The sequence below is a fragment of the Malus domestica genome, chromosome 09 (assembly GCF_042453785.1).
Source record: "Malus domestica chromosome 09, GDT2T_hap1".
In the NCBI taxonomy this organism is placed as follows: Eukaryota; Viridiplantae; Streptophyta; class Magnoliopsida; order Rosales; family Rosaceae; genus Malus; species Malus domestica.
This window is the reverse complement of record NC_091669.1, coordinates 26,935,076-26,952,352: the sequence shown is the minus strand read 5'-3', so window position 1 is coordinate 26,952,352 and position 17,277 is coordinate 26,935,076.

Here is a 17,277-nt window from a genome sequence, read left to right as displayed (position 1 = left end):
CACTTCCCTCAATGGAATTCGAGAGTTATGTTGAACTCTTAGCGGGGTATGGGAGGCTCACCATTACCAAGCCCACCTCACGATGATACAATGTTGGTTAGCAAAAATAATGATGAGAGAATAGCGCTTTAATCATTTACAACTCTTGTAATTACCCATCTAATTTGGCCTCTAGAGAATGATGCCTCACAATGATATGATGTTGGCACCATTGCACTTAGTTAAGTTATTCCCACCATGCTAGTTCGTGTAGGGGTTCAAGAATAGCCTCACAATGATATGATGTCGGCCATCCTCGTTGCCTACCTCACCACATCATGTATGTACATATGGACTCCTCCTGAATGTAAGCACATACTTTGAACTTCCCCATGATAGGGTGAAGCCGGTGTAGGAGTCACAAATGATTGGAGCACACCATGGTGGAAGGCCTACGAAAAGATGTTCAAAGCATCTCTCGCTTATCAACTTAATATTCGTTTTGTTGAGGGAGTAGTGTTGGGCTACATCAATTTTATTTTAATCTTATTAAAAGAACTTGGGCCTATATCAACCATTGGTCCAAGTTAATATGAATTAGTAGTATATAATACTCCCACTATTCCGATGAAACAAGCGAGACTATATGGAACTACTAACAAATGCATTGCATCCTCATATGGACTATATGGTCATATTAGGTCTTAGGATGATTATGAACCGTTTGATTTGATCCAACACAAGCCTTGTGTTGGACCTTGGGTCTAAGGTAGGTAGTTGTTGATTTTAGTTACGTGTTTAATCTAATTAAACCGTTATTTCCTATTGGGCGTTGGACCCAACTATTCCAATTTGCATACAAATAAACAAATAGGAATACTTGAAATAAAGAGAAGGGCTTATGCCCTTTTACAACACATTAGATGGACTTATATCCATTTACAACAAATCTGAACTAATCAAATTACATTCAAATCTAAACTACTTAACCCAAGCATTCATAATGTAAAGCGGCCAATCACATAGCTCAATTATCGAGGCCTTTGGTTCATAATCACCCTTTTTTTTAATCAATCAAATTAACTAAGAAAGCAACTTAAACAATTGGTTTTCGGATTCATAGAATTGATTTAAATGGAACTAAATGAAATGAAAATCCAATTCTCATTCAAGAGACAAAACCATTTTGTTCTCATCATCTTTTGGGCCGAAAAACAATGACCACAACTATTGGGCCATAAATTTAAAACATAAACTTTTGGGGTCACTTTATAAAAAAACAAGAGTCCACAACTTCATGTAATTACAACTAGAACCCAAAAAATTTCAACAATAATAAAAACTTCATTAAAGGAGCAAAACAATTTGTCCTTTAGCGTTTTTGGGCCTTAACGTAAAAATGCAAACTTTTGGGTCAAAGTGCAAATACACAAAAGTATCAAAACTTTATGTAATTGCATGAAAGCCCCAAAAGTACCCCCACTAAGAGGTGGCCGGTTTTGGTAGTGAAAAATAAAAAAGGGGGGGAAATGGTTTTGGTGAAAAATTCAAAATTTGAAAGTGTTTGGTGCAAGTGGATAGGTAGGTGAGGAAAAGCTGATTGGGATGAGTTGTAAGAAAAATGTTTTGTCAAACAATAAAGGCATAAATCATTCATCACCAATCATCCATCACCTATAAAAAATAAACCAAAACTTTATACAAAGCAACAAACATATTGAATCAAAACACCAAAACCTTTTGTTCTTGGTAAGAACATCAAGAACATTGAAGAACACACATGAAAACTCATAAGAGCTCCATTAATGTTTTCACTCAATAAAACTCAAATTTTCACTACACAAAAGACGGTTAACATCCTAGGGTACTTAGGGGTTCCAAAAGTCACTTTAAAACTCTTTTAACAAGACAAACATGAACTCAAAAATCCACCCTTTGGATTTGGCAGAATCTTCCCACATACATGGCACCAAATTTTAGTTCCAATATTCATTCTTAAATGAACTACATCTACAACATTTGAGATGCTAAATTTTCAAGCAAAATTTATATTCAAAAGCAAGAACAAAGCTTGTAACATTTACAACATTTAAATCACAAACCATGAAAAACACAAAACCCCAAGGGATTCACCATAAACTAGACCTAGGCTCTGATACCACTTGAAGGAAAAATTTTGTCCTAGCTAAGAACATATGAGAATATTTGAACACATAGGCAACCTATTAACATATTAAAGTAGGCATGCATTCAAAAACAATTCTACAACCCATGACTTTCAAAGCCTAGTGAATGGTGAACCATGAGACTCTTCAACAACATTAAAGAGAAGGAAGGATTTAGAGATTCATTACCCTTCAAGCTCATCCTTGTTTACACAAGGGATTCACCCAGCTAGAGGGCCTTCAAGTCACCTCCTAGCTCCTTGGATCTTCCTTGTGATTTTCTTCCTTTTGATGCTCCTTTGCTCCTTGAGGATGTGAGGAAAGGATCTCCAAAAACACCAAAGATTTGGTGTCTCTAAGTCTCCACACCAAGGATGAGGTGTGAAGATGAAATGGATGACTTAGAGAAGAAAAGATTGCTAGCTATCTCTTCCCTAAGTGGCCGGCCTCTTTTAGAGAAACAGAGAGAAAGTGTTTCTCATCTTTGTCTCAAGAAAACCCTAATGAGGTAAAAGCTATAAAGATGCTTTTATATCTCTTTTCTTAGGTGAGTGGCAAACTTGCAATTAAGCAAAACTTCCCACTACCTTTGCTATGGCCGACCATCTTAAGTGATTGGGCTATTTGCCCATATTTGTTTTAGTTGTCATACAACTTAAACATAATGGGCCTAGTGAACCAAACCCTTTTGGACCCCGAAGCCCAAAACTAACTTAAAAGCCCAATACGAACCTTTCGTAAAATTAATTAACTAATTAATTAATCTTGACCATCACCTCTACCTCGTGCCTGCCTGTCGTGCAGAAGAAACAAGCAGAGAAGAATGCAGACTGCATAATCAAATCAACCCACCAGAAGGAGTCTGATTTGAAACCAATGAACTCTGATATTCCTTGCTCAGAATTCCAAACCAGTTCGAGATCAAAGCTGTGGAAAGTCACCAAGATCATCTATCTCCAAAACCAGATTTGCGTTCTTAAACTCTACTCTGTCTGGTTTTTACTTTACCATACTTGTCATGCTTATTCGTTGGTTGTTTGTTTGCTTGTTTTTGTGTGAGTTTATGCTTGAAACATTGAGGACATTGTTTGATTTAAGTATGGGGGGTAACCAAGTTGTTTTGCATGAAATTCGTAGGAGTTTATCACCCATTACTTTTAGTGTTGTTCCTTGCTGTTTTTCAGTGTTTTTAAGCTGTTTTGGAGTGTTTTAGTGTGTTTTGACATAAAAATCCGAAAATCTCATAAAAATTTGAAAAATTGTTTTGAAAAACCCAAAAAAAGTTGTTTTTGTGTGTTTATTTGTGTCTTAGGGTACCTTCCAACACAATGATGAGGATTTGGTTTTTAATTACATGATTGTTAAAGAGAGTTATAAACATGGATAAAAATTTGATTTACTCTTTGGTGTATGCTTGGTTGTGGTTATAATTTATCAATTCACATGCAATCATAAAGAAAAAAAATCAGTTTTTGTAACATGCTTGAAGGAAGGAACTCAAATGAACGCTACAACTTTGTGAGACTTGAGCCTAAACGTTTATTTGGAGAGTTAATAAACTGTGCATCATTGTTTTCTAAAGTCGTTGCATGATCTCATTATTCTTTGCTTGGTTGCTACTTAGAAGGCGTTTCATTATTTAGTTCCAAATACTAGAACTCATGCCTATTTCATTCAAAGCATGCTATTGATTTGCATAACACATATTCAAGATGAAGTTGTGTAGTGACCACCAAAGCCAAATTGCCGTGCCCCTATGTCATTATGTGTTTAAGTTTATCCCCGTTGAGCCTTGTTAAGCCTATGTTCTTTGTTAACCCACACTATCCTTACCTAGCCTAGTTTTAGGATCATCCATACCCTTGTTCTTGAAGCATAGTAAAGCATGACCTAAAATGAACTCCTTTTTTATCAATGTATTGCAGAAGGCAAGTGTGGGGGAAGCGATTCTTGTGTGTGTGTGTGTGTGTGTACCAGAGTCCTTAATAAGGCACGGGTAGAGAAAAGAAAAGAAAAAGTATGAAAAAGAGCTCTGAAGTGTTGTTTGTTAAACAGGGTCCAAAATATTGAATTCGACCCTAAGTGTTGCATGAATCTTCCCTTTGCATGATTTCCAAGTGTCTATTTCATTGCTTTGCTTGCTATCGCTTTAAGAACGTTTGTTATTCCTATCCTTTCTTTGTTAGCCATTACCCCCAAGCCCTGTTACAACCCTTGACTTCAATCTTGAGTGTTGTGCGTTTCAATTTGTGGAGTTTGAAATTGGTATGAGCATATGGTGTCACTAGTTCTCGCATCTAAGTAGTAGCATACCATTCATGAGATCATATCTAAACATGCTTAATAACTCCAGAAAATTGCTTCCTTTGTTATAACGTATGTGAGTCACAATCTCTAGTGTAGGGTGTGTAGTCAGAAAATGTGTGTAAAAATAGAGAGTATCTTGTAAGGAATTGAGCAAATTCTCTAAGGCATGTTACTACATTCAAAACATTGTTTTAATTGGTTAATTGTGAACTAGTAAGTAGTGACTGTGATTAAGTTTCTGCTCAAGTGTGAAGATAACCAAAATCTGTGGGAATCATGATTTTTAACATGTCATGTGCATTGGAAATCCCTGAGGCAAATGTTGGAAGGTGAGGTTGTGTTTTGTTTGTTTTGTTTCGTTTTGTTTCTTTTGTTTTGCTCGAGGACTAGCAAAAGCTAAGTGTGGGGGAATTTGATAGGAGCATATTTATGCAACTTAGTTAGCTTGTTTCTTGGCATTTACTTAGTTTAATTCTAGTTATTTTGGTACTTAAAGCTATTTTTGTGTGTTTGTAGGTTCAAATAACAAAGTTAGCAACAAAGTGCTATTTGGAGCATTTTGGAGCATTTTTGGGCCAAGACTGGATAGTGCAAGCTTGGAGACATGAGGATGGACGCTTTTAAAGATTTGAAGGCTAGAAATCAGCATGTGTGTGTGCAAGTGTGTTGACCTACAACTACAAACATCCATCCACTACACCCATTACATCCACTCATTACCAAACATTCATCCACTACACCCACTACATCCACTCATTACCAAACATCCATCCACTACACCCATTACATCCACTCATTACCAAACACTCACCCACTACACCCATTACATCCACTCATTACCACAACACTCACCCACTACACCCATTACATCCACTCATTACCAAACATCCATCCACTACACCCATTACATCCACTCATTACCAAACACTCACCCACTACACCCATTACATCCACTCATTACATCCACTCATTACCAAACATCCATCCACTACACCCATTACATCCACTCATTACCAAACACTCACCCACTACACCCATTACATCCACTCATTACCAAACATCCATCCACTACACCCATTACATCCACTCATTACCAAACATTCACCCACTACACCCATTACATCCACTCATTACCATAACATACACCACTACCACCTTAATTAGATGGTGGTCCTCTCCCTAGCCTATAAATACATCCACCCTTCACCATAACAGGGGAGGGGATCCATCCAAAGACACATTCACACGAACAGTTTAGGGAGAAGGGAGGAAGACACATTCTGCCGCAAGGCAGAGTCTTTTCTTCATAACCATTCTACACATTCCCATAACAAAAACACAATTCCATGCACCTTCATTTCCCTTTCCTTGCCGTGACCTCCATCCAACCTAAACACATTCAGACATTCCATTCCATTCCATATATCCATACGCATCCATCAAACCACACCTGGTGCCGCAACAAAGAGAAGAAGGAGGACCCTTGGACGTGCTTGCCATTCAAGTTGGATTGTTGGAGCGTTTTTAGGTATTTTCATTATTTTGTTTTCAATGTCTAAATTTGTTTATATTTGCTTTGTGAGTATGAGGAACTAAACCCCCCTTAGCTAGGGGGAATTCGAAACCATGTTCATGTTTGCAATATGATTTGATTACTTTCAGTTGTGATTCATAAGTTGTGAATTCAATTTACTTATCCATTTGAATTAAAACTGATTTGTGTATGTTGGTTGAGAATGCATGCTTAATTTTCATACATAAATCTGATGCGAGGATATAAGGGAGTTTCACCTAATCGTTATGAACTTATATTCACAAATAGTATAGGTTGCTCGTCACAACCGTGTTAAGTAAATTCTTGGCATAAGTTTCATGCAATTCATAGTTACAAGTGTTTCGTCAATGCTTATGATTTTCATAGAACTTAATGAGTCTTGCTTGTACCTCTATTATGCAATTCATGTAGGGAACTTGTGGGGAATGCTTTGGGTTGTTGTATGCAATCATCCAATTCAATGAAATTAGGAAAATCTGAGGCTTAATTAGTGCAATTCACAGTTAATCTGGGGCGTTGAGAATTCGTAGTTTATTGAAAAGCAACTGGAAATTGTTTTGTTTGCAAGTGTGTCATGTGTGGAAAATAACCTCCTAGCTAGCCTTCCATCCATTCAATCTACTCAAATTCGTGTAGATTTCATTAGTTCTTTAATTTACTGGTTTTGTTTTCAAATTCGTCAAAACCAAAACCCCCTTTACCTTGTTGAGTCATATTAGTTAGAAACTGATTTAGTTTGTGTTTTTAAGTATTTCGAACCAAGTTAAAACCAAAATTCGTCCAAAAGTGTGTTTAAAGTCCAAATCTGCCCAGTTTGTGTTTTTAGGCAGATTTGAGCGTTTTTGGCTTGTTTTGAGTTCTTTGAGTTTGTTTTGAATTCTTTGAGTCTAGTTTAGTGTTTTTAACTTTGTTTATATGTTTTTAAGTCAGTTTAGAGGTTATTAGCAAGCCCTCCTAATCCCCGGTCCAGAATGATCCCTACTTACATTCTTTACTACAATTGATACAAGAGGGTTTAATTTGTGTGTTCAGTAAATTTTCGCATCAGTAGGCTCTTTGACAGCACCACACGGCAGCGCACCACGGAGGAAAAACTGTGATCAAAAGGCACTACACAGCGAAACCCCTTTGCAATCTCTGGCACAAGCACCAGGCAACTTGCCCACTCTGCCTTCTTCAATTTAAAAGATTTCCTAGCATCACAGTAAAGAAATCCATCAATGGGGGCACAAACACACTGTGCATAAAAATAGACACATTATAAATGTGTATGTGTGTGTATGTGTGTGTATATATATATAAGACACGGCAACCAAGTACACATTATATATGTGTGTGTGTGTGTGTATGTGTGTGTATATATATATAAGACACGGTAACCAAGTCCCATATATAAATATATACAATGTGTACACAGTGATGGTGACGGTATGATCAACTTCCACATATATATATATATATATATATGGCCTGAAAGGACGCAAATGGTGATGGTGACGGGAGATCAACTTCCATATATATATATATATATATATATGGCTTGAAAGGACGCAAATGGTGATGGTGATGGGATGATTGAAGGAATATATATGTATATATATATGTGTGTGTGTGTGTAAATGTATGCAGACGATGATATGACAAATCACCTTCCTCACACACACACTCATATATATATATGTGTGTGTGTGTGTGTACATATGAATGCATGCGACCCCTGGATACTGAAGTCATCCTCGGTTTCAAACTTGCACTTACAGCCTTCGTGTCTTCCTCCATTGTAGTCTTCGAACATGGACCTGCAGCCACTCTTTTTCCAGCACCGATGGCAACCAGGTAGCAGCTGTGTATTAAATATGCAGTGCCCTATGTGTGTATGTGTGTGCATATGCCTATATATATATACAACGATCTCAACAGTGGCAAAAGAGATTGATCCGCATACGCAACGATAGTGCGGTGACTGTACAAACAACCACCCGTGCCTGGGAAAGAAAACCAAAATGAGAGGTGATGGGATGGTGCACTGGGAAAATATGATTATGTACACATACAAAAAGAAGGTGCAAGCTACTGTTAGCAACTCAAGAAAGAAAAAAGAAAATGGGGGTGGACACAGAATGATTGAAAGGAAGAAAGCAGGGGGGAGGATGACAAATTTCTGTCTATAAAAAAAAAAGGTGATGGAATGGTGCATGGCACCATCTTGGAAAAGGGTGATTAAAAAAAAAAAAAGAACACGGTGGAATCTTGGTGCATCTGCACCATGCAAAAATAAAGGGAAGTAACACATCTTAGTGAGATACATGTTTTGTTTGTATTTAGCACAACATACTGAATAAAATAAAGCATGTCCATTGATATCTCTAAGAAATTACAAGTGCGTCAAAAAAAAAAAAGGGAAAAGAAAAGCAAAAGAAAAAAAGAAAGGGAGCCTTCACAAATGTCACTTATGTGAAGCCTCAATACTTGGAGCCTTAGTACTCGACGAAACCCTAAAAGAGGGAGGCACTGAAGATAGCTTATTCGGAGCCTCAATACTTGGTCGAACTCTAGATGACGAAGGCAAAACGTGCCTCTGGAATACATCCAAAAACTTCCGATGGTTACTTTGAATCCGACCTTCGGAGTCCAGCAGCTAATCAAGCTTCATCTTCATGGCCGTCGAATAACTATTTGCGACTCTCTATTCTCGCGCCTTCTCGCGCCTGAGTTGTCTGATCTTTTGACTAAGAGCTGCCACCTCGGCTGTCAATGATTCAACCTGGCGAGCCTGAGCAAGTAAGCATTAGCCCATGTTGGAAACAGAGTTTGCACACTAAACACTGAGAGCCTGGGAATCTTGAACAGCTAGCTTATCGCACCGTCGTGAAAGTATCATATTATCTCTAGGAGTGATGAGGTTCCTAGCTACAACCGTAGCCGTTGTTGCATCCCTCATCAAAGAGTCTTCAACTGTAAAAGGGCCATTAGAAGAAAAAAAGGACGGGCACCATATATAACCCTGACACGGCGCACTTGTATGACTCCTGAGACTCAAATCTAAGCAAATGTTAAACGGGTTAGCCATTTTCAAAAATGGTAAAAGAAAAGGGTTGGAGGGAGTAAAATCTCATAAATAAACAAAGACAATTTTCAAAGGCGGGCAATCTTCAAAGTGTGCATGTTGAATACAATTGACACCTCTTTAAAAAGAAGAGGCAACACAACCACTTGTTCAAAAAAAAAATAATCAAAGAGACACCACTTTTCAAATTTCAAAACTCGGATTTTCCTACGTAAAGTCCGTCAACACTTTTCAAACGTATTCTCCGCTTTCGGCTATCACGTGCAACTTTGTCAGAGATCTCTGACAAAGCTAAAAACGTGTAAAGTCCATTATCCCAACTACTACACTTTTGGTCGACAAGCGTGGGGAACAAGGCCGCATCCACACTGCCACTTGCTAACGGGAAATCACCATATAATTCGACCTCCATCCTCTATAGCATACACACATCAAATGCCTAACTCTTCTTCATTGCCGAATGCATCTGCAACCAAACCCTTCAACAAACTCAGGTTTCTTCCTCCCTGAAAATACAAACGTCTGACTCTTATTCCTTGCCAAGAATACATCTGTAACTAAAAGCTCTCAACATACTCAGTTTTCTTCCTCCCTTGAAATACCTCTTCAACCAAGTCACACCAGAGCAAAGGTATCTCATATCACTGGGGTTGAGAACAAGAGTATCTCATAGCATGCTTTCTCCCTATCCTTTTCTTTGTCCTCCCTTTTCACTGCAGGACAAGGAGAAAGAGAGCAATCAGCCGGCACTTAGAATCAACCTTCCAATTTGGAACCGACTGCCTGGAACCTTCCTGATTGCTCACCCAGCACTGCTCTTGAAGTACCCATTATCTCAACATCTTATGCTTCCAGTGAAGATACCACACCTGCTTGGATAACAGAAGAGGCAAGTGAAAATGATGCATCGAAGCATGTGGAGACAAGCGCAACAAATACATGTGCTGATCATCCGCTACTTCTTCAAAAGCAAAAGTATCTCATATCATCAGGGTTGAAATCAAATGTATCTCATGTCATGCTTTTCCCCTATCCTTTCCTTTACCCTTGCTCTTGCCTGCAGAACAAGGATAAAGGAAGCAATCAGTCGAAACCTGAAATTAAACATCCGATCGGGAAAAGATTACCCAGAACCTTTGCCTGGTTGTTTACCTAGTATTGCTCTCGAGTGCTCATCTTCAACTGTCGACGGGTCTCGAATTTCCTGAGCGAATACTTCAGGACAGTTGATGTGATGTTGGCTCTTTACACTGAAGCTGCCAAACATGGATGAGTCGCTGGGAAGTGATGCTTCGAATGACCATTGAAAGGTAAAAAGTTACGCACCACTTCTGCCAAGCGAAAGAAACAAGCAAAGAAAAATGCAGCACGACGAGCTGGAACAAATCATTATAGCAGGACACCCTTCTTGGCAGAACAGCTTAATCGAAACGGAGGAGCCTAAGTCAAATCCAAGCCCGCCATCGTTGCTATAATCAAAGAGCTCGAGAAGCTTCAGCAGCCTTTTGCTGGCACTGCCACCGAATAGCAAAGTCTCTACTCCCTTGAAGATCATACCCTTTCAAAGCAAATTCTTTGCAGCATCTGACCTTATCCCCTGACCTTCTTCAACATGAATGGGAAAGATTGAACAAAGAAACGGGCCATCACCTCCGCTTCGTGCCTGCCTACCAAGTGTTCAAACCCTGAAAACTAAATCAAGATCAAGCCCCAACAACCCTTGAAGAAATCACAAGTCCGATTCAAGATCAAGTGTCCACCACCCTTGAATCAAATCCAGTTCAAGATTAAGTCTGTGGAAAGTCCTTTGGAGGAAACTAGAAAACCCTCCAACCTAGTTCAAGATCAAAGTTGTGGAAAGTCAACAAGCACAACAAAATACGTGCCGGTTCATCCATTACCAAAGCCAAAGATCATCTACCACATGAAGCTCTTTGTGGTCCAAATTTCATCCAAGATCAAGTCTCGACAGCCCTTGAAGAAATTTCAAACAAAATTCAAGAACAAGCCTCAACGGCACTTGAAGAAACTCCCAGTCCAACTCAAGATTAAGCCTCAACGGCCCTTGGATCGACATCTACATTAAGGGACTTCAAAACGCATCTTCTACACGTGACAAGCACATGTATACAACGCATTTTGAAGTGGGGGCATTGGTAGACATTGAAATTTCGATGAAATAAGTATTGACAATTGTATTAAAATTACAACCCCCATTTATTTCACCTACATCATACACTCACCTCACCTACAACACACACTCATCCCACCTACAAAATCCACTTACTTCACCAAACAAATCGATGGTGGTGGTTCATTCTCAAAGCCTATAAATATGCCTCTCCATCAAGCAATAAGGGGGACTTGACATACATTTTCTCTACTCCCAAATTGGAAGAGAATTCACACCACACCAAAGCCTTGAAGCCTCGAAACTCTAAAGCTCTCAAGCAAATCCCGAAGAATCAAGAAAGCCATCTTCGTTCTTCGTCAAATTCCTATTTCAAGACCAAGCCCCAACAGTCCTTGAAGAAACTTCCACTAATTCAAGATCAAGCCCCGACGCCCCTTGAAGAAAGTGTTCATCATTCATCATCTGTTCATCCTAAAGATCAACCCCGACGGCCCTTTGGATCAACAACATCAACAAATCTACCCATTACAAAGATAGAATCAGAGGCTAAATTTGTAGAAGAGATTGTAACCCCTAAATCATTAATACAAAATATTATTTTGTACACGTGTTCTTGTCTCGTTCATCGCAGGAATTCCCGTGTTTACAATGTATCCAAAGGAGCGTTAACTATGGAGTTTGATGGCGATGTGATTAATTTTAGTGTTTCTGAATCTGTTAAGTATCCTAATGATGTTCGTTCTTGTTTTGCCATTAATGTTATTAAAAATATAGGGCAGGAACGTTCAACACCTATCAAGAAGGATGTATTTAAAACCACCATTGAAAAGGAAATTGGAGTGGATCACACGGGACAAGCCACTGCCCTTAAAGCACCCAAGGCCGAGAGCACCACATTTGAAATTGTTGACAGTGCTGCTACTTTTGAGCCACCTATTCCAATTCCAATTCCACTTCCAATTCCCATTTCAACTAATAGGTTGTTACCTTCTTTGGTTCAGGTGCTTAATCGAATCTAAGCTGGTGGGAGAGTTTGCATTAACTTTAGGAAACTCAATGCCACAATCAGGAAGGATCACTATCCCATTCTGTTCATAGATCCAATGCATGGAAGTTTTGAGGAGCATGTCGTGGAGGATGTACCTCTCGATGCTATTGGTCCTAGTGAAGCTTAAATGGAGGCATCATTTGGCTGGAAGACGTTAAAGCAAACGCTTCTTGGAAGGCAACCCATATGTTCAACTATAGAGACAATGGAATTTTTGGCTCCTGCAACCAAATTTGCTTTCTTTTACCCTTCTCTTTATTGTTTTTACTTTGCAATGATTGTCTTGTTTGCTAGTTATCTTTATATTGCTTTCTTGTTTATGTTTATTTTTGAAACATTGAGGACAATGTTTGGTTTAAGTGTTGGGAGGGGGGTAATGCTTTTCATGATTTCTTTGCGAATTTCACCACCTATCACTACTAATGTTGTTATTCACTGTTTTAAAGTGTTTTATTGTGTGTCATAAAAGCAAAATTTTGAAAAATAAAAAATTTGAAAATTTTGGAGAAAATACCAAAAAGAGTCATTTTTGTTGCTTGTTTGTGTCTTAGGGTACCTTCCAACACAATGATGAGGATTTGGTTTTAATTGCATGACTGTTAAAGAAAGTTACAAACATAGGTGGAATTTTGATATGCTCTTTGTTTAATACTTAGTTGTAGTTGTCATTTACGAATTCACATGCAATCACAAAGAAAAAAAAATCAGTTTTTTGTAACATGCTTGAAGGAAGAAACTCAAACTAACGCTACAACCCTGTGAGACTTGAGGCTATTCTTTGTTTGGAGAGTTATTAATCTGTTATATTCTTGTTTTCCAAAGTCATTGCATGATCTCATTATTTCTTTGCTTGGTTGCTACTTAGAATGCTTTTTCATCATTTTAGTTCCAAATACTATAACTAATGCCTATTCATTCAAAGCATAAAATTGATTGCATAACAAATAACAAGATGAAGTTGTTTAGTTAGCACCAGAGCCAAAAAGCCTTATCCCTTGCATATGTATTGTAGGTTTAATCCCTTTGAGCCTTATTTAGCCTATTTTTTGTGTTAGCCTGCATTATCCCTACTTAGCCTAGTATAGGAATATCCATACCCTTATTCTTAAAGAATAGTGGAGCATGACTTGTTGAGAATTCCTTTTGATCTACGATTTGCAGAAAAATAAGTGTGGGGGAAGGATTTGTTCTTTTGAATCCGGTGAAGTAGTGCTTATGTTTTATGTTTCAAAAAAAAAAAAAAAGAAGAGAAAAACGTTGAAAAAGAAACAGAAAAGAAAGAACAAGAAAAAAGTTAAGAAAAAAAAAAGAGGTTGAAAAGAAGTGAGAATGAGTTCATAAGTGTTGGTTGTTGAAGAATGGTCTAAAAATGTGAATCCGACCCTAAAGTTGTACGAATCTTCATTTTGTGTTTAAAGTTGGGTACTGCAATCAAAAGTTGAATTCTAAGTGTTAATTTCATTATTTTGCTTACTATCACTCTAAGAACCTTTATTTATCCTTGACCTTTCTTTGTGAGCCAATACCTTAGCCCCATTACAACCCTAGACTTTTATCTTGGTTGTTATGTGTTTCAATATGTGGAGTTTGAAATTGGTATGAGCATGGAATCTCTGGTTCTCGCTTCTAATTAGTGGCATTCCGTTCATGAGATCACATACATGTTTGTATTAATAATTCCAAAAAGTGTCTTCTTGGTTATAACATATGTGAGTGCTAATCTACATGTTTACATCAATCTTCTCACATATACTTACTTAGTTTAGGGAGTGTAGTCAGAAAATCTGTGTGAAAATAGAGAGTATATCAGGTGAGGAATTGAGTAAATTCTCTAAGGCATGTTACTATTTTCAAATGTTGTTTTAATTGATTAAATGTGAGCTGGTAAGTAGTTATTGCGGTTAAGTATAGGCTCAAGAGTAAGGATGGCTAGAATCTATGTGAGTAGTGACTTTTAACATGTCATGTTTCATTGGAAATCCCTGAGGCAAACGCTAAGCGTGGGGGAATTTGATAGGAGCATATTTATGCGACTTTGTTATCTTATTTCTTTGCATTTTCTTCGATATTTTGGTAATTTATGTTATTTTTGTATTATTGTAGGTCCAATTGGTAAAGATGACAATAAATGGCAAAATTGAGCAATTTGGAGCAGTTTTGGACTTGGATAGCATATGGATTGACGTTTTTGGTGTTTAAATGGTGCCAAATATGTGCTAAAATCTAGTGAAATTAAAGGTGAGGCTTGGAAGACAAGGAATTACACAAGAAAGAGGAATCCTAGTTGGAGAGGAACCTTAACTTATCCAACCTTATCTTATCCTATTTTATCCAATCTTACCTTATCTTATCTCCAGTTGTAAGGAGGAATCCTTATCACATTCCAACACTTCCTATCTGATTCAAGGAGTCCTAAAATAATTCAAACAACCTGATCCTTTTCCTCCTGGGATTCAGCTGTGCCTTTACCCTATATATACATTATTGCCGCAAATTAGAGAGGATGGGAGTGTGCAATAACCTGCAATCTTCCATTGAAGTCGCTAGAGTTTTATGGGTTCTTTCTATCTTTATTTTAAGTTTCAATGGTTATTTTAGATTATTTTTTAGTTATGATTAACATGTGTAGCTAAGTTTTTTTTTTAGCTAGAGGTGAATTCAAAGCCATGATCATATGTTTTATATAAATTGATTACATCCAATTATTGTTTCATAAAACATGAATGCGATTTACTTATTTGCTTTATAGAGAACTTATTCTTGTATGTATATTAAGGATGCATACTTAGTTTGCATGCAAGAATTTGATGCTAGAATAATTTCACCTAATCGTTATGAACTTATATTTGTAAGTAGTAAAAGTCACTAGTCATGATTGAGTTAAGTAAATTCTTGGCAGGAGTATCATGTTTTTCATAGTTACGAATGATTTGTCAATGCTTATGATTTTCACAGAACTTAATGATCTTTGAGATGTATCTCTATCATGCTGTCATAGTTGGGGAACTTGAGAAGAATAATTTGGTTGCGTCGCTGAGTCCAATTCAATGAACTTAGGAAAATCTGAGAGTTAATTAGTGTTGTTCACAGTTAATTTGGGGCATTGTCATTCATGGTTTATAGGAAGAATAACTGTTAATCGATTTGTATGCATATGTTTCATGTGTGGAGAAGAATCCTTTAGCTATCCCTTCATCCATATTTCATTCACAACTTAATTTACTTGCTGCAATTTACTTTTGTTTTAATGAAATTCGTCCAAAATCTCTCCCCTCACTATTTTGTTGTTAGTTTAACTTAGTTTTCAGTTTTATAACTTTAATTTGTGTTGATCAGCATCCCTTCTAATCCCCGGAATAGAACGATTCCTTCTTACTCATACTACGATTGCATAATTTATAGGGTTTAATTTGTGTGTTTGTTTTTACCACATCAGTAAGTGTAAAAGATTGCTAAGGGATGAGGAACAAATATCCTCTAAATTTCTCTCTCTTGTAAGGTAGAATAAATTGCTCTCTGAAGTTGATCTAATCATCTACTTAAGGTAGACTTAAATAAACTTTAGAGTAATTTATTTCCCTTTCCTAGAAGGGTCTAATTTCCAATTAATGTGGGAATCTACATCAAAATATGAAATAATCTTATGTTTCCTAAAGCAACGGAAGATCTCTACACCTGCTGCCCTTTCATGCGAGCAACCCAACAGGTGTGGGGCCATTTGTGGAGCCAAAAATAAACAAGAAAATTATGGAGGTGACATGTGGACTTTTGGGTAAAAAGGATAAAATTACCCATAAGGCACACTGAAATTCTCACGCGCATGCAACGTACAATACCGACTCAATCAAGGAAGAGTCAAAGGTGATCAAAATGGTATTTATTCAAATCTCTCTCATCACTCCTCATCAAATCCCCACTCAAAAGGTAACTCCCAATTATCCTATTTAAATTAGGATTGATTGCCTAGATTAATTGCAAGATATTATTTCACATAATATCTTGCAATTAAATCTCTAATTCCACCAAAAGTGGCCGGACCCTATTCTCCAAATAGGGACGGCCACACCCCTATAAATAGTCTCATTTTCCCCCACTAAAATGCTAAGTTCATTATGTCCCTAAAATCTCCCTAAACACTTTCTCTCTCAAATTCTAACTTTGGCATTGGAGATTCTTCGGCCAAAACCCCTTCATTCATCATGGGCGTGAGGCTCTTGGCCTTGATCTTAGGTGTTATTATTTTGCAGGTGCATTTTCATCAAAGGAGAAGACGGCGGAAATTTGCATCCATAGGTTTATTTGTCATTATTTGTGGTTAGTGGGAAACTAAGATAGAGTCTTTAGCTTTTCATCTTTTGAAACTCTTGTAACCTTTTTTCCTTGTTAATTTGTGTTAATAAACATATAATTATTAGCATTTTCTCATGTCTTTTTATTTATGATCCCACTACCAATTTCCTAATAACTACAATATTTATTCCTCCAAACTTTGTATCTTTTACTTATATTGGCCAAAGAAGGGTGTTCTTGTGGTGGAGCTTTGGACTCTTCTCTTTTTGTGCAGAAGGGTTTGAGTCAAACACAATTTAGTTGGGCTGTTGTATCCTAGAGGGGACAAGTCAAGAGATATATAGTTCCATCGGTTCATTAACTTTTGTTAAACCGCAGTGGGATCGAATCTCCTTATAGAGAGCAAGATACCCTCGCCTCAATCTAATTGTCTACGTGCTTCTTAGAAGAATATTACAATTTTCTTGTAATTTTCCCAACAGTAGGAATCCCTCTTTTTTATCGTTTTTATCAAAAGTGGGGTCTTTTACTATTAAGAATCAATCTCAAATTGATGGGAAAATAGACTTTGCATAGGCTGCTCTCCATATTGCCAAATAATTTTATGGTAGAACTCAAACTTTCTTCATTTACTGGAAATACCCTCAATAGTTCAGGGCATATTTGTGCAATCTTCTCGTTACATATGCTAAAGAATATTTACCAGATTTGAAATCTAAGACTAACCCATTT